Source organism: Aplysia californica, unplaced genomic scaffold (assembly GCF_000002075.1).
Source record: "Aplysia californica isolate F4 #8 unplaced genomic scaffold, AplCal3.0 scaffold00147, whole genome shotgun sequence".
Classification (NCBI taxonomy): Eukaryota; Metazoa; Mollusca; class Gastropoda; order Aplysiida; family Aplysiidae; genus Aplysia; species Aplysia californica.
The window spans coordinates 542127-560900 of record NW_004797417.1 but is presented as its reverse complement, the minus strand read 5'-3'; positions in this window follow the sequence as shown (position 1 = coordinate 560900).

Genomic DNA, 18774 nt, shown 5'->3' with positions numbered 1-18774 from the left:
CTTCCGAAAAGTCTTTAGTATCTCATAAAAAGATCACATCACAAATGATGAAGTCGAACAACGGATCAAAAATGCAATTGGACCATACGCTGACCTTCTCACTTTGGTCATAAAATGCATACTGCAATAGCATAGACACATCGTCCGTTCATCCGGCCTTACCAAGATGATCTTGCAAGGCAGCGTCCAGGGAAAAAGGAGCAGAGACAGGCCGAAGGAGAGTTGGAAGGACAAAATCAGGGAACAAACAGGCCTGGACCTCAAAGACACGCTCAGGAAATCTGAAGAGCGGAAGGAGTGGAGGAAGCTGGTGCCCAAATCTTCAATAGCGCCACAACGGACATCCGGTCTACGGGATAGGAGAAGGTGAAGTGAAAAAGATTGGTGGGTGGAGTGAGGCAAGACAAGGCATCGGACAGAATGAGAAACGATAATTTGGGAGAATATTCTACGGAGTCTAACGCCAAGTCAATAGCAGTGGCCTCCGCAGAAAAATATGGAGGCTTCGGGGTGGAGCATTTTTGCTGCTTTCTTTTTCTTTGGGGTCTATGACATTACCACACACCCCAGAGAACCGTACCTAGTTTTCCGGGGGGGTTTTCTGATGGTTGTAGTATGTCTTTGTGACACATTTCTGGAATCGTTTCGTGAAATTAGTGGTAGTTGAGGCTGAAAGTGGGGTTCAAATTATGGAAGTATCCAATAACAAACCCGTCCCAGTATGCTTTTTGAAGTTAAAGCGCTCTGGGGTCGGTTCGTGTTGGAGGTGTTGGAGGCTATTGTTCTTGAGAAATATTGGGAAATGATCCGCACGGTCATCCAGCACAACCACTCAAAATCTGGGACCAGGTCAGGGGAGTAGAAAGAAAGGCCGATGGATGAAGTGTTAAGGATTTGTTTCAGTAAGTTGAGGATTTACCATTTAAAAGGCAGATGTTGTTTTGAAATTTAAAAAAGTCTTTTATTGTTTTTTTCCTTGTTGCCAAAATCCCCAAAGGAGGTTATGTACATTAAAATCTCCTACTAAGATAAAGGGTCTGTGGACTTGGTGTTTGAGTCATTAAGCTGGGTAATTTTGAGGGGGTAATTTGACGGGACATATGGAGCAGATCGTGATTGGTCTTGTCAGGGTGACCCATACTGCAATAGCCTCGAGGGTTGTCATAAGATGTACATGTATTTGTCTGTGGAGGGTGTTGTTGTCGATGTATCGTAGACGGTGGTTCAACCAGAAGCTGTCTGGTTCTCGGCGTGAATATGATGATGAGAAATTTTTAAGTCAATGTTTGAAGCCGGGGCGAACTTTGTCTCTTGGACACAGGCCACAAGTGGGCACAGTGTAACCTGTATGTGTTGCAATTCTAGAATGGAAGGTCGGAGTCCTCTGGCATTCCACTGCAGGACCGCCATTAGACCATTTTTGTAAAGATTTGGAGCACAGAGATCCCGTCTTCTCTGAGCTCTGACTCCTCCTTGTGGAGGAAGAAGAGGGTTTGCTCGGCTGCCGCCCTTGATTGGGCAGCACCCAACCGGGAGACTTGGGGAGGGAGTGACGGCTTCCTTCCTTCCCGGATAGGAGGTGTCATCCTCCAAAGGGAGGGGATATCTGGTGGAGGGGTACGGGGTAGGTAGGGCGAAGGGAGTTGGAAAGAAGGAGGAGGGGCTGGATGAGGGGGAGGGGGCACCTCACACACCATCAGAGAGGTGGGGCGTGGGGAGAGAGAAGAAGAGGGGACGGAGGAAGAGTCCACCTCGTCCTCCCCTAGAACCCCGAAACAGTTGGCGAGTGGCCCCTCGAAGGTGGTTACTACAGGAGTAGGAGGGACCTTCTTAGCTTTTATTGCAGTTTCGCCTGTTGACCACGGGCTCTTTGAGTTTGGCAGTAGAAGTACTGGCTGATCACGAGACCAGCCGGACTGGACTGCCTTTGCGTTTAACCGACCAGGGACCGGGGTCATAACTGTCGGGTAGACAGTCTTTCGAGACTTCTGAAATGAGCAGCCATTTCGGGCTTTGTACTCTTGGATGGTGCTTTCTTGGAACCAAGTGTTGGCCGTGGCAATTGTGAACGAAAGAAAGGACTAGCCTTTCATACCTTTTCAGGATGCCCAGTCTTGCCACGACGAGTACACACTTCTGCGTGTCGGCATCACGGCTGGCTACGGCCAAACTTCTGGTCCTTGAAGCAGCGCGGAGCGTTTTGCACTTAGGGTTGCATGTCCAGGACCAAGTATGCTGCCCGAACAATGGCTGGGGAGGCAGCATGAATCGAAAGTCAAAACAATTGTGTTCCTTTCAAGGGCGGTCTCGCCCCGCCGAAGAGTCATCTGGCGGGCTTCGACCACACCCTCACAATATAGCCACAATTTTTTTCTGAAGAGCAGCCTTTCATCTCATGACTGCGGACGACGCTCTTCAAGCAGTTGTACTTCTTGTGTCTCCAAGATTCACAGGAATACCATGGAAGGTCGTGAGATACAGGGGTCCAGTTATTTCTGTTTCGTATACATGGAGTGCACCAGAAGACAGTTTTTGGACGTTGGCTGGGATGTATCCCAGTGTCTGTTTTAAAGCATCTCCTGTCATGAAAAGGGTTGGATCTGTGATCTTCTTCTGTGCATCAAAATTGCGGATGGTCAAGTACGGCTGCCCCGGAAGCTCCCTGGGAGGAGGGAGAGCACAATCAGCCGTAAAGGTCGGTTTTCCTGGTTGTCTGCTCGGCTCGGTGGCTACACCCGCTTCTACGAGCCGAAACTTTTTTGTATCGTTGGGGACTGGGGATGGGTCAGAATGTTTTTGGGGATTCAATGTGTGTTGGAATGCTTTTCAACTCCGGGGCTCCCCTCCCACCACTGAGTGAAACAGAGGAAACATTGCTCGGATGACCAGAGCTGAGCCAGAGCTACTCCGGAGTTATACTCTCCACGAAAGTGTACTAGATCGTCCCATCAAGATTGACCCAAGGAAAAACTGGAGGGGCTTCAGTTCCAAATCGATTGAGTGGCATAGACCGTCCCACCCTCCCGTCTAAAAGGAAAAAGTGGGTCACAGAGGTTTGTTGGCGAGGGACAGTCCGCAGACTGATCTCACTTCAACTGCCAGTTACCCGGTTTCCACAGGTCGCACCCCACGGTCAACGAGGCGCCCATTCTGTGGGATGGACGACCTCTAGTTTTGCTGCACACGGGGTAAGCGGTGGAAGAAATGATAGAAGAAGGGGAAGGAGAAAGAAGGATGGAGAAAAGGAAAATGCACCAAAGAAGATGTTGCTCATGGATCCCAGGGACAGCGAGTCTATTTATATATCCCCAACCCATGTGTGAATTAATAAACATAAGAGGCACCCAAAGCCTTTAAAAACCTTGTATGCTCCGGAAGGCTAAAAAATCTGTCCTCAGAGAAAGTTGCATTTGAAAATAGCAGAAGTTGCAAATAGTTGCAAGAAAAAGTAGCAAAAGTTGCAAGGCGTACGTATAGCTAAAACAATGCCACGGAACTATTGGAATACATTGTATTGTTGCTACGCTCATTGCAATCAAAAGTAACCAATATGAGTTTTGTTAGATCAAAATCAAAAGTTAAATGTGAATGTCTACCCCACCCCCCCCCCCCCCAAAAAAAAAAAAATTGCTTGTAGTACAAAAAAAGTTTGTCCCCTGACCACAGAATTCTACACTAAGTGTAGAATTCTGTGCCCCTGACACATGCGTCAGGTCCTTAACTCTCGCTGACGTTGGGCAGGTGTGGCCGGCGTTGTTTTGGGGCTGTTCAAATAAAATCTTACACTTTGTTTGGGAATTTTTGCCCCCCCTCCTCCCGCCCTTACACTTTTTTAAAACTTTCCTGCGACCCCCCCCCCCCCCCTCAATCCCGTATATTACGTTATTCGCTTTATAATAATATGACATTTATATTGCGCAAATCCGTGGTAAAATCACTCTTCTATGCGCTTTACTTTTAAATGATTAATTATGGTATTCATGAAAAACATGCATACACATACATGTGACATAATACACGTAATTCAATACGCTATAAAAATATCGGAACTTTTCCAGAAAAACTTACTGTGTCATTTTACCACTTTAACCGCCCCCGTATAATCAAAATTAGACTAGATCTACATGTCAATGTCATGTAGCCCAGATATCTACCAGTGCGAGATGACATATATCGTGCTTGCCGCTCGAGGTCCACTGTATCGCCACAATGCTGTGCTTACCGCTCGAACTGAACTCGAAGTGTACTTTTTCTTGAATTAGGGTTAAAGCAGCCAATCTTCGGATAGGTGGACACACGCCCTTATTTGTTTATTTTATTTTTGTGGTTGTCTATGCGTGTTCCAATTTTGATTTCATTCTGTTGTGAAAGCTTTATATTTCACGTGTTTACTCTCTGTGTGTCCATAAATGATATTCTGGATGCTTCAAACAGAGCTCAAGAAATCCTGGTGCTTTAGATTAAGTTACTACTGTCAACATAATATTGCTGTCGTCACAGAGAGTTGAAAGCTTGAAAATTAATGGCAAATTTTGCCGGGGGGTTGGGGTGGCAACTTTTGGGAAAATATAGGCATGAAATGCAGGCGCTAGTCTTTTTTTAAATTTTTTTTTTTTTTATTTTGTGGTACATGTAAGTGTTTTACGGCGCTCGCAACTGCATAAGGTCATATGAGCGCGCGGGACGCACTAAATATTTTCAGTTGGTAAGAAATTTTGAATTTTGCCCGGGTGGCGGCCGAATTATACTCTTATCGATTTTAGACCACCAAGGGATCTTTAACGTGTGCAACTTGCGCACGGGCCTTCCAAGATTTTTAGCCCTTGTCCGAGAAGGCTAGGTGTAGATCTTTCCAACCAGAAGAACAGAGGTGTGGCAGAAAGACAGCAGTAAGGAAGAGCCAAGGAGGGCGCTAGTCTAAGGGATTCTGTGTTCTAACTCGCCTCTCCCAGATCTGATCCAGATTACACAAAGATTATCAGACGGTGCTTGATTTTTCGATGAGGTCTCCAAATCCACAGTCAAATCTATCATTTTTAGTTACAGTTTTGCAGTTACAAGTCATAAGAACGGTATATATAATTGTCCATTCAAGTTTTGTACAATTCATCGTTACGTCTACAGACATTGTAACGTATAGGTTTTATTTTTTCTTCTCTTCTACCTAGGTTCAAGAAGCCCTAGGTATGGCCTGTCCAACGAAGCCTTGCTTTGACTTGCTATTACTGGGGAAGACTGGCCATGGCAAATCCGCGACTGGTAACTCTATCCTGGGGAGTAAAACGTTCAAGGTCTCTTCCTCCTCGAACTCGGTAACTTCCGATGTCTCCGTGAGTTGGACAGAACGCGACAACTGCTTGATTAAAGTGATCGACAGTCCGGGGATTGGGGAAACCCGACTGGACAAGAAAGACGCAGTGGAAAAAGCGGTGGAGGACTTCAGCAAGGCGATGACTATGAGCACTGAGGGCTTTCACGCTTTGCTTGTTGTTTACAAATTTAACTCGCAGTTCACCGAGGAAGAACAGGGCACCATAGACTTCCTCAAAGACATGCTTGGTAAGGAAGTGTTTAAAAAGTACGGCGTGTGTGTGATGACGGATGGGGACGGTTTCCGAGATGCCATGGAGGATGAAGAAACCCCACAGAAAACTCCTCTTGTTTGGTGTAGAGAACAAAAAAATAATTTTTCCAGTTTGGTCGAGGAATGCGGCGATCGGCTTGTGATGTTCCAGAACAGATCGAAAGATCAGAAAATTAAACATGACCAGGTGGAAGAGTTAGTGCAGCTTTTGAAAGCTCTTCCAAACCACGAGCGTTATACAAACGCTCAGTTTGAACAAATGCACGAAGAGCGCAAAAAGTTGATAATAAAAGCAAAGCTACCACAGATGGAAGAGGCAATTCAGAGGGACTGCAGCCTGCTGAAAGAATCTTTTGAGAGAATCGACCTGGATAATGCTGACGCCCCTGGACATGTGGCAGATCTGAAGAGAAAGGCGAGTCAGTTGATTAAAGACATTGATGAAAAGGATCAGGAAACTGGAGTTCTTCAACCTCTCAAGACAAAGGTAAAGTCCGTTTTCATCCTTATTGAAAAATATGAAGCAGCCCAACGCGAAAAGGACCTAGAAAAACGTCAAAAGGAAATAGAGAAAATGAAACAGGCCTTTGAAGAGGAAAAGAAGAAGTTTAACGAGGAATTCGATGGCCCGAATCTTGTTTATCTGGCAGGTACTTTTAGCGCTGTCTTATTGAAAATAGGATTGCAAGTTTTTCTTAATGCTGCAATTGAAGGCTTGGTCCCGGTGCTTGCCAGTACACTTACTGAGCGGATGAAGACGGGACAGGAGAATAGGGAGTTCATGATGAAGATGGAGCAGGAGTTTCATCGGGTGTACCTAAAGATGAAGTTGAGAAGCTGCCGGCACCGTGACAGTAGCAACTGGGATGAAAGTGAAAGGAAAATAATGAGCTGGACGGAACCCAGACATTGAAAGCTGCTCAGCAGATGCCCCTGTTTTTACAAATATTTAAAACAAAATGATGAACATTGCCTTTGTTGATGAAAACTAATTTCACTTTTTGCATTAGGGATCCTTATAAAGTCAACTTGCTTAAAGTCAACTCTTGCTTACAGTAAACACCTCACTGTGGTCCCGTTTCTTACCTTTTTTGTTTAACTAATTTTAAGTAGATCTAATTGTATTTCTGATACAGTCAACCGCTTGAGTGTTAACCTTGCGTAAAGTCAACAATTTGGAGCTAAATCCCAAGATCAATTCATTTAAGAAGAGCTATTTAGGGCCTGAGCTAGTGGTGTACACACCTCCAATTACTTTGTTCACTCATTATCTCTTGTTTTGGTGACAACTTCAGAATTATACTCGCTTTAATTGAGCTTACATTTTTTACCAGGTACTTGTAATTTTGCAGCTGTCATCTTCAATGTTCAATTACCAGTAGATCTAGTACAATGAATTACGTCAACTTTGCTCAAAGTCAGCAATTTTTTTTCGTTCCCGAAGTGTTGACTTTATCAAAATTACACGGTAATTTATTTATTTTTTTCATTTTTGTTTGTTGTAATTTAGGCGCTTTTGGCATTGATATAAGTCTCAATTTTTTCTTTATAATTAGTATAAAAGAGTGTATGCGATATTTTGCTTGAATGATTTACTCCGTTATTTTTAGAGTTTAGAACTGCATAATATATTATTATGTGCATGTTTTTCATAAATATTATGTAAAGCGCATACAATAATGATTGTGACATAGATTTGCGCGATATGAATGTCATATTATTTATTATTATAAACGAACAATGTAATATTATGGGATTTTGGGGGGCGGGGGGGGGGGGCAAATGTAAGAAAAGTGTAAGAAGTGTGGGGGAGGGGCTGGGGAGGGGCAAAAAGTCCCCAAAAAGGTGTAAGATTATCTTATTTGAGCAGCCCCGAAGGCGATGGGGCTTCCCGTAAAAATGCATAACAGCCGAACCGCCGAATCGGCCGGTCAGCGACCCGGCGCCCCCGCTCTCCCCTGCACACTGCGATAACGTATTGCGCTGGCATCGCTTTTATTCGCGCTTTACTCGTTTCTCTAGACAATAATAATTTGTGCGGCTATGAAATTTGTACTGACTGGCAAAAGAATTCACAGACTTTGTTTTTATTTTAACGTATTTGGCTCTTGAATAGTTCTGATGATAGCTAAATCTAGATTCCCGGTGTAGAATTAGCAGTAGCAGTTAGCAATAGTAGGCTAGCAGCAGTCAGAGAGTCTACATCAGCTAGATCTAACTATTAGTTATGACTTTGGGCTTTGGAATGGAAATAAAACTTGAATTGCAGAGTTCTATTTAATTTTAGATTCAGCATCTAACAATATTTTCCAGAGTTAATAATAATAAATATCATCATAGCAAGCACTTACTTTTACTTTTATTCGATACACATTTTTTCTAACATCAGTTTTTGCACAAACGTATCAGTAGAGAACAGAGTTTATAAGCTTCTGCCAAGTCTTTCAGTACCTAATAATTGTATGTTATTTTCTGGACATTTTTACTTGCAATGCAATCAAATCGTGCCATTTTCTTTGATAATGGCCAAAGAATAGCAGGAGAATTTTCAAACAGTGAGTCTCTGACTCAACTTTTTTTTTTTTTTAAAGATTGCGCACATCAGTGAAAATATTGCTAACTGATGATAACTCAAAGCAATACAGTTGTCATGAATAGTGAAGAAAATTTTGTAAAAACATAATAAAATGAGGTAGACTATGATTTATTTTTAAAATTGCAGGGACAAGTGTTGTTATTTTCTGGTCATCTTTCCACCGTTTATTGAATGTTGCAGTGGGCCTACTATTAAAATGTCTCCGAAGAACATTTTTCTTGACTCTATAAGCTCTTTTAAGTACTTGAAAGAATAAGGTATTGTTTAACACAAATGTATGCACAATACTTTTAAAAAGAAGGATAGGGAGCTGCCTTATGGTCATTAAGAGTTTGGGTGTTTTTTAAACAGTATCCGTCTTACGATGAGAAAAGCGCTAAAAATAAGTTTTAAAATTAAGAATGTCCCTAAAATGTGGAAATTTCTACTTAATTGGCTTAACTGTTAAGTGACTCTGTAATAAATATGAACAGTGAAGAAAAACAAAGAGAATGATGTATGATTTAGCATTAAAGATATTGCTAATTTTGTCAATTTCGGCGTTGGTGGCCTAGTGGTTAGGCTCTCGGACACGCAACCGTAAGGTCGTGGGTTCGAATCCCGTCAGGGACCCGACGTTGTGTCCTTCGGAAAGGCACTTTACACGAATTTTCCTCACTTCACAACATTTCCCCCGTACTTGAAAGAAATGGATTGTGACATATTCATTTCATTCAGATAGAGAGAATAGAGGAAAGGAAAAAAGTATAAAAATACCGCCTTTATATTATTAATAGCAAAATATAAAAATAATAGCTATGAAAGTGATGATAGTACTAACGATAGCCATAACGATGAGGGTAATAGTAATGACTCAGTAATAACCGCGATAACAATAACAAGAATAACATTAATAATACTAATAATCATCATCATCATCATCATCATCATCATCATCATCATCATCATCATCATCATCATCATCATCATCATCATCATCATCATCATCATCATCATAGTGCAAAGTCCTCGAATCTCGAACACGAAAATCACGAATTCTCGGGTATTGCCAACATAATGCTCGGTCCCGTTTCAGTCCCGATGTTTTCTTTGTGTTGACTTCATGGAGTTCCCGAACACACAACGCTCGAATCTCGAGCAAATCCACTTCACATTCTCAACGAAAGACCCGGCTATACAGCCTTTCTGGCCACGAGTAGGGGTTTTTTGGGTTTTTTTTAATTGTTACAGCGAAAACGTGGTCCTTGTCTCAACACCAGAGGCTGGAGGGGAGGGGGGGGGGGGGGGGGGATTGGTGCTGACCGCACCACATGACTGGCTCGCCACGCGTGCAATCATGCTGTGGGACGCGCGCGGTGCGGATGGCAAGAGGCGTATCTTAATTAGGATATTGTGAAAGTCAAATAAAATGTCCATTTATGTAGGGTACGTATTTCTTATTTATATTTTACTTCTATTAATGTTAGTAAGAAGTTTCGTTTGATTGCCTCTTTTGGGGTATAGAATGTTGTAGTGTCATAATGAATGCCTTTCTTTTTAAATTGATCCCTAAAACGCATTTTGGTATTGTTTGAACAGTTTACACTCCAAAAGTACGTGATCATTTGACAGTCTTTTTTATCATTGGTCGCATATTTGATTTCTTTTAATGAACAAATATGGTGAATATAATCTGAGTCGTGTAATCAAGTTTTGTCCGTCTCCATACGGTACTATAGTTTTTATGTTTGGTACTATCTTTTTGAAGAATGTACTTATCTTTGAGTTTGTCTATGCAGTCTGAAAAATGTTTTCTTTTACTCTTTGGTGTAAAATGTAAAGGATGTTTTATTTCGAGGGGTCCCAGTTTCGTATTTATATATTCTTTCCTTTGCATTTTTCCCTTGTTTGCAAACTCGTCAGCTATCTCATTCCCATCTATTCCGCAATGTGATGGTATCCAAATAATGGTAGATATAACCCTTTATCCGTTAGTTAATAATTGTTCATGTAATTCCATTATGTCCTGGAAAATCTCAAATTAATCTAGCATGATTTCTGTGAGGTCCCCCAAGTGATTGGGCTGCCGAGAGAGAATCAGCGAGTAGAAGAATATCCCTGCCCAACTCTGTACTGCACGCCTGTTTCATTGCTCCATGTATCGCTAACAGTTCAGCAGTAAGAATTGAAGTATAATCTGTTATTCGTGAATACGACCGGATATTTTGTTTTTTAACATAGAATCCTGCCCCAGTACGTTCATCCTCCTTGGACCATCAGTGAAATACTGGATATGATTACTATATAAGTCATGAATATGTTTTAATGTAATAGTTTTCATTGATGCGTATTTGTCTTCTCTCTTTTTTATTTTGTTCTTTTTTAGTTTTAGTAGACATTTTACGCGCTCGCAACTGCATAAGGTCATATGAATGCTATTAATTGTTTAGTTTTAGGTCCACATTAATGTCACAATATTTCCATAAGAGTAGTTCTTGTTTCAGTGTGGTGGACAGGTTATTATTTTTTTTTAACTTTCAAAGTTTCCATAGTCGCTTGTGTGCTTTCTACAATGCCGTGTTTAGTTTTGGAATGTTTGTTTGCGATCTTGATTATTCTGTCTATGTAGACATTCCTAGAGTTGTTTTCTTTATCATAATTTATTCTATGCCACACTTTGACTTTGTTTTCTTGTCTTCCCATCCATAGGCAAGTCTGTCCAGTATCAAATTTTTATTTTCGAATTTATCCCCCAGGTTTTTTCCTGCTCTGTGTTTTTAAATATTAAGGATGTTGATTCCTTTCTCATATTTTTCAACTATATGCTCCTTAAAATGAAGGAATTTATCCTAGATATTTTGCTGATTTTGTATAGTTTTTTTCAGTTCAAATACATGTATACACATAACAAATTCAAAGACCGCAAATTACACCAAGCAAATCCAAATATACAAATGACGTCATAAAAAGTCCTAATACAACAATAGCAAGTTCAAATGTAAACATAGAAATCTCAAATGTAACACGTAGCAAATTCAAATGTCACTTAGGAAGTTCAAATGTAAATATGCTTGAACTAGAGTAAAAAGGAGGCTAAGTGGGTGGTTGGCGGGTTGTCTGATGCGGTTTGTTCCTTCTTTCCTATCTATATTCTAACATCTATCATCCTGATCTCTACTCCTTCTTTTTGTGTCTGTTACTCTCTTGTAGCACCTCTAATTTTCGCACTTATATGACCTTATTGTGTTGCAAATGCCGTAAAACTTAAAACTGAACAGGAGGCTAAAAGTATAAGAAGTATATCAAGGTAAGAAGTAAAAGGGTTTTGGTTGGGGTTTTTTTGGCCACGAAAAAGTTCGACGTAAGTCGTGTGGTGCCCCAAGGAAGAAATCATGTGAAACGAAAGAAATAGTTAAATTACGTTAAAAACCGAAAATAAACTCACTTGTTTAACAGAAACGAATAGTTATGATAAAAATCAACATGCTGGTGGTATATTATAGAACTAACTGAGTGAAATCTAAAGCCAAGTTTACTTTTATTTACTTATTGTTGCACTACAAAACGAGGCTTGCATTGATCTGAAGGCTGCTGCCATTTTCACTATAGTCACAGCCTCTGTTTTTTGTTCTATCATCTGGGCAAGTGTGACCATCCTTTGTTGGTGATTCAGCTGAGTGAGCATTCGGTCTTTTGCTTCACCGAGCCACGGTTTCAAATCGTATTTCCAAAATCACAAGCGTTCTCGTTGATGTTAAGAAAAGGCGTATAGGGGGGTAGATATTTCTTCCCCAATCTATTGATGAGTTGCCTTTTAAAGCCTGCCTTTGTGTACACGCATTGTTACATACACAAAGCATGCTTCGTTGAGGGGATTGTTGGACCAGTTTCTTAGAGGGATGGGTTGAACCGAAAGCTGCCATTCCCTCAACTTGAAAGTCGTGAAAGACCAGGCCACCCTCGTCACTGACAGCAAATTAGGCCCCTATGGCATGGTGCGGTTCGGTCCCCTTCGACCCTGCATTACTCGAACAAAGCATTGACCAATCCGTGCTCTTCATCGGTTTCTATTCGTCAACGGCTTGTTACCAGCTTCCTCAATAAAGGCAAATTCATACCGCTAAATGTTCTGCATCAGTCATGCTGCATATTGATGTCTAGTTACTTCAGTCCTGTCTTAATTTCTTTCCGCGGGAGCATCCTGGAGATTTTTTTAAATGGTGATCAATTCACCAATTAAACTGCTTATGGTTGTCGTCAACTCAGTTGGAGAACCTTAAAATGCTTTTCAAGTTGAATAATCTTTGTGGAGGATATTTGCTTTTGCTATGTGGCATTTGAACTTGCTATTATTAGGGGCTTTCAGGAAAAAAATTAAAAACAATTAAATTGACCAAAATATATGTCACTAGATAGAGCTAAAGGAGCTGAGAAAAACAAAAAAACTGCATGAAGATTGGATAAACGGTTCAAAAGTTATGCACGTTTTTTGTTGTGAATTTGGGCATTTTTGGGGGATAATTAATTACTTACGTATATAGACAAGAGGATGGCACCAAAATGTGCGAAATGAGGCATGAGAAAGACAACTTAGCAACAGTTTTCCTTAGTTCAAAGAAAAAGTTGCCTGTAAAACAAATGATAATCATACATTTCCAGAAAGGTTATGCAATTGCCTACATGATAAACAATGTATTACGTAATGTGCAAAGTCATGTGACCAAATATGGCCGCCAATATGGCCGCCATTTACGAAACGCGCAACTGATTTTGACTTAAAAGTGACATAACATTAATGTTTTAAGTCAAAAGTGTACAAAAGTATATATATTTTCTTAATCAGCACGACTAGGCGCATCTAACGAACTGTAAAAAAAAAGCAACAATAAATCCAGTTTAATATTTCACCCCGAAAAAAATGAATGTAGTTGGGAACGGAAAACACGAACACAGAAAACTGAAAATCATGAATAGCTCGTACAAATTGCCATTCCCTGATTGATATCTCTTCAATTTTACATCACCTTTAGCCCTTAACCCGAGTTATGGATGTGTTGAAGACGTTTGTCATCCCCCGATGTATTTAAATTATTCGTGCCTGACTTCAGTGATATTGAATCTAATTCCCAAATGCCAACAGTCTTGAGCAAAAGTATACGTTCTTTACATCGGCAAAAAGTGATGCATCCAATGAAAGAGCATACAACCAAAGAACAGATGGGTACAGAGGAAGAGAACCAGCGTCTGTGGTGTAGCGGTTAAGAGCTTCGCTTTCATAAGCAGGAGATCTAGTGTTGATTCCCAAGAGTGGAGAAAATTGATATTTATACTCTTCAAAAACAGAAAAGCATAACCAAGTGCATGTGTTTTCGTGATAATAAAATATGTAAAGATGAGGTTTTGTGCATGCTAGTTTTTTCACACATATCTTGAACTTTTCACAACAAAATTCATTGTTTACTCACAGTCACAGGTAAGCACAGCCTAAACTGTTGAATTGTGTGATAATTGAGCGTTAAAAAGCTCATAACTTGTCTAATTTTGTGAGTAGTCGAACGAAATTTGGCGTATGAGTTCATTCACTGGGTGGCTCTATAATGGCCGAAAAACGGTTTGTCAGTTCAGCGATACCCCATGCCACGACTAACGATAGAAGAGCGAAACCAGGCTACTGGACGCTTGCAAGCCGGAGAAAATCAAAATGATGTTGCCCCACATTTCAACGTGTCACAGTCTACCATCAGCCGACTTTTTGCAAGGTTTCAACAGTCCAACTCCACTGCCGATTAACCGAGAAGTGGACGGCCAAGGGCAACAACTCGAGCCCAGGATCACTTTATTCAGCTTCATCACCTGCGGGATCGTTTTGTGCCTGCCTTTTCAACCGTCCAAGCGCTTCGGAATGTCATCAGAATTTGCGACCAGACAGTACGCAACCGACTCCGAGAAAGAGGGCTCCGCGCATATCGACCTTTAGGAACATTGCTGACGGACCGACATCGCCAACAGCGACGACAATGGGCCACTCAGCACGTCAACTGGAAGCTACAGAACTGGCGGCACGTATGGTTCAGTGATGAATCCAATTTTCTCATCTTTCGACATGACAGACGACGTCGAGTTTACCGACATCGAAATGAGAGGTTCGCAACTGGATGCATCTCCCTGGCCTTATCGCATGGTGGTGGCAGTGTGATGGTGTAGGGAGCAATCAACCACACTCGGAGGAGCAACCTGGTGAGAGTACAAGGTAATCTGGCAGCCCAGGTCTACATCAACAACGTTCTCCTACCACACGTCCTTCCATTGGTTCAACAACCAGGGGCAATCTTCCACAGGACAATGCCAGACCGCATACTGCCAGAGTAACTTGAGACTTTCTGGCTAGAAACAATATCCAGACACTCCCATGGCCTTCAAATCCACCGAATATGAACGCTATAGAACACATTAAGGATGCTTTGGACAGATGTCTCCAGAACAATTATAATAGTGTTACATTTGGATTTGCTATTTGTACATTTGAATTTGTTACGCACAATTGTGCACTAAAATTTCCTATAGTACATTTGAACTTTTTATGTGGCGTGAAACTTTCTATGTGGCATTTGAACTTGCTATGTGGCATTTGTATTTCTTATGTGTACATTTGATCTGAAAAAACTATAGTATGAACATTTCACCATTTATCAGCAGACCTGGGCTTAGTTAATTTCTGGTTAAAAAAGATTGGTTTTGTTTACATTTACTTTCAATCCAAGATTTACAAGAGTCGATGAGGACATTTCTTGGATTTTCAATAGCTTTTTAAATTAAAATTTTATTCTTTTGGTTTTCTTTCAGGGGTATGTTTGCTTTTATCCACAATGCAGTATCATCTGCAAACTGTCCAGTGCTTATCCTGGGATATTTTTCTTCTATCGCTCGTACTGAAGTTATCAATACATTAAAAAGTGTGGGAGAGATTACTGCCCCTTGAGGTGTTTCGTTTTCCTGACTTTTTATTTCAGATAATACGCCTCCAACTTTAACCTGAAATGTCCTTTTATAAAGAATATCCTTAATATAATTATACATATTACCTGTTAGGCACAAACACACACACACACACACACACACACACACACACACACACACACACACACACACACACACACACACGCGCGCGCGCGCGCGCGCGCGCGCCCCGCGCGCAATTGTAAATTTGCAGTCTCCGATGACGTAGTTATTAAAACGAAGAATGTAACAACTACGACATGAAGATCAACATCAACAAAACAGAGACAATGAGAGTAAGTAGAAAGCCAGAACCACTCAGGATACACATCAACAACAACAGTCTCAGACATGTCCAAGAATTTAAGTACCTCTGAAGTATATTCACGGAGGATGGGCGACTGAACAGAGAAACTGAAACACGAGTACAAAAGACCTATAATGTTAGTTACCAGCTTACTCCACTACTGAAACATCCTAACATCCCCATGACAACAAAACTCAAAATGATCAACACCATATTCATCCCAACACTTACCTATCAATGCCAAACATGGACAACGAACAAGACATAGAGCAAAGAATTACAACATGTGAAATGCGATGCCTTAGAAAAGCAGTAAACAAGACCAGCCGAGACAAACTTAGAAACTCTGTAACCCGAGAAAAGGCGGGCACAAATGATGTCATGCATCACATCCAACACCAAAGAATCAAATGGTTCGGACATCTCCTACGATTACCAACACACCATCCAGCACAACGTGCAGCACAACGTGCAGCACAACGTGCCTACATTGAGAAATTTGATGGCAACAAGGCTAGAGGGCGATCGAGAAAGACCTGGAAAGATGGAGTCAGGGAAACATTATTAACCACCCACGGCATCCCCCTGACCCAAGCTCTCCAGCTGGCGACAGAGAGACGTCTCTTTCTTCCCGCGAAACCCAAAAGGGTATAAGCGGAGGATAAAAGTAAAAGTAAAGTAAGATGACTCTTCAGTTTTGGAAGTCACCAAACTTTGGTGGCCATTTTCTGCCTAATTTCACCTTTGACACCTGGCAACACCCAGTGGCGAAGCGTCTATATAATCAAATAATCACTGCTTCCCTTCCTAATTTTGAAACACTGTCGCTGTCAAATTCACCCATAAATGTAAACCTCATGAATTAAATGTAAAAGGACGTTCATAATCAACAATGAACAGTAAGCCTAACATTCAAAACGGTTTCTCTGCCGCAGATATAGCCTGCTCACCCCTCTCGGGCCACTCCATAAGCAGTCACAAGCTTTGATTAAGTAAGCTTAAAGTGAGGCTGGAAAAGTCAACCAATAGAGTTGAAGTGAACATGTGCATAGCAGTCAAAACTGTTTCATTGCCACCCTTGATTGCCGCATATACCCTGTTCACCCCTTTGGGGCCACAGTTATAAGCAGTCACACGCACTGATTATGTAAGCTAACTACATGTATTACTCTGGTCGAGTCTACCTCACAAATGTGAGGGGAATTAACTCCTAATAATCTCTTGACTGCTGCCAGTGCTTGGTAAAAACCTCGATTTTTTACCGTCCTATAATCAGATCGTGACCTCGTTTATGACACCGGCTCCTGGCCGCGAAAGGCTAGACAAAAACAGCCAAATTTGAAATTTTAAAAATGATAATTGTCATGTTCTACCAAAGAGTTATTCTCACTGGTAGATCTATAACATATAGATCTAGTACTGACATCTCTGCTTCTTTGCTTTGTGTTTATGTATTCACATCTAAAGTTCAATTTAATTTTAGTTGGGATTGATGTTTAATAAGATACTTTTCCGATTATTTTGGCGGTTGAACATACAATAATTATGAATTCCGGATTTGTTTTCATTCACAACTCAGGGTCGCCACCTCGAGTAAGATTCTTGTGTGATATCTCCAGGCCATATCTGGTTCCGTTTCACTTTGATTAACCTGTCAAACAAGTCAGCCTTCGCCCCTGGCAACACCCATATCCTCCAATCTCAAAATATCTTAACTTCTGTTCAAGAATTTATGTTGTTGTTGTTGTTGTTGTTGTTGTTGTTGTTATCATTATTACTGTTGCTGTTATTGTTATTTTATTGATGTTGTTGCGGTTATTGTTATTATTATTATTATTATTATTATTATTATTATTATTATTATTGTTATTATTATTATTATTATTATTATTGTTATTATTATTGTTATTATTACTAGATACAGACCGGTGATATAGTGATAGGAAATCCCAAGATAAACTGTGTGTACTTGATTCATTGCCATAGGACCTCTAGGACCTACAGTAAGGTAAGAAAGGGCTGCCACTCTGTGTTACGTCGTAATAGTTTATAAGTTCCTGAAGGGGTGCGGGAGGTGCAGGTTTACTAACTTTGCCATTTTGACAGCAGAATGTGTTTCTCTTTTCTCTCTATCTTATGGCAATGCAATGTTCACAGATGACACTAAATTCACCACAGTCGTGCGTCCGTAATCTCCGATCAACTTCAGTTCCACTAAAGCATTGTGTGTTGCACGCTAAGGCCAACGTTGGCCAATTCTTTCTTGGTCTAGCACGCTCAAGGTTTTCCTCCAGATTCTGACTAATAGAACGTAGATTCTGACTGATAGTCACCTTTCTCCGTTTATTCTTGCTTTCACCTCTGTTTCGTAGGGTAAAACAAACGCTACGTTTAGGGGGCATCTTATTACATTATTAACTAATACTCCGAACAGATCTCGATCTAGATTGACATCTTTTTGCTAACCACTCCAAATCAGTCTTGAATTCTGTGCTCCAAATATATTTGTCTAGGATATAGAGAGATCTAGATCTAGAGTCGTTCTTTTAAAAAAAAACAACTACGCACCAAATACGCGCCAAATTTTGAAAACGTTAATAGCCTACAGCGGAGTGAACATTTTAAACGAACTCAGCGTGTTGGGGACATCACTACATCAAATATATCTAGTAAAAGTCAGTACAATGAAGTTAGACCTGCAGTACCCATCGACACTGCGAAGCACACATCCAAACAGAGTTGGATATCGAGATTCTAGATCTGGAAATAGTAGAAGCAGCTTTATAAACACGAAGAAGAAATCTGTGGCACACACACGACAAAGCACAAACCGCACTTCTGTTCTTGCTAACTACTCCAAATCAGTCTTGAACTCTGTGCTCCAAATTATACATCTAGGATATATAGAGACCTAGATCTAGACCTAGAGTCTTGGTAAAAAAAAAATAATTTTTAAATAAGCACCAAATACCCACCAAAATTTTGAAAACTCCAATACAACGAAGAAAACATTTTGCGGGTCTAAACGAACTCAACGTGTTGCCGTTGGGGACCTGACTATACCAAACGTATCGAGAAAAAGTCAGTACAATTAAATTTGGCCTGAAGTATCCATCGACACTGTGAAGAACACATTCAAACAGAGTTGGATATCGATATTCTAGTTCTGGAAATAGGCTAGTAATATAGAAGCAGCTGTCTCAAACACACAACGAAGCACGAATTGAAACAGAAGTAGTCCCCAGTAAAATATAAAATGGCTAAAGGCAGAGTGAAAACATCCGAGAGCTTCGATTTACAGGGGGGGGGGGA